The sequence below is a fragment of the Solanum stenotomum genome, unplaced genomic scaffold, assembly GCF_019186545.1.
Source record: "Solanum stenotomum isolate F172 unplaced genomic scaffold, ASM1918654v1 scaffold7374, whole genome shotgun sequence".
Lineage (NCBI taxonomy): Eukaryota > Viridiplantae > Streptophyta > Magnoliopsida > Solanales > Solanaceae > Solanum > Solanum stenotomum.
Genome location: NW_026036668.1, coordinates 1 through 642, shown reverse-complemented (window position 1 = coordinate 642; position 642 = coordinate 1). Strand labels below are relative to the sequence as shown.

At 40.5% G+C, this 642-nt stretch overlaps 1 long non-coding RNA gene across 1 annotated transcript; it reads left to right on the top strand.

The window, feature by feature from the left end:
* On the top strand, window positions 1–611 carry LOC125852997 (uncharacterized). The gene is made up of 3 exons (XR_007445096.1): window positions 1–132; window positions 204–311; window positions 479–611. It is a non-coding gene; the product is annotated as an uncharacterized LOC125852997 (long non-coding RNA).
* The last annotated feature ends 31 nt before the right edge of the window (window positions 612–642 follow it).

Sequence of the window (642 nt, the reverse complement as noted above, 5' to 3'; positions counted from 1 at the left end):
CCATCTTCTAAATCTTTCCATCTGGTGTTTTGATCAGAAAATGTTCATCATCTCTTAATTAATTGCAGAAGGGAACGTGTCACAGCAAGTGGAGGCGAAGTAGGAAGACTTGGTATATTTGGTGGTGCTGAGGTGTGTTGTAAATTTGCATCTCCGATATCATATCATTGGTGTGAAATAAAACTTTCATTTTGCATCTGCAGATTGGTCCTCTTCGCTGTTGGCCAGGAGGTTTATGCCTTTCAAGATCAATCGGAGATATGGATGTTGGGGAATTCATTGTTCCAATACCATTTGTCAAACAAGTGAAAGTAATACCTTGCTTTTCTTTTCTTTTCTTACTCTCTTTTAAACCATCTTAAGATTTACCCTCCTACCAAATCCCAGTGTACTCTTTTCTGTTCTATATCTGATGTCTCGTGTACAGACAAGTAAATTCATGAATGGCTCACGCCCTTACCTTTTCAACATTGTGAAGCTATCAGCTGTAGGTGGAAGGCTAATTATTGCATCTGATGGAGTTTGGGATGCCATATCATCAGACATGGCAGCCAAGTCTTGTCGTGGCTTGCCTGCTGAGCTTGCTGCTAGACAAGTTGTGAAGGTAGTGGAACTCACACGAATCTTTGCATCTATAACAAG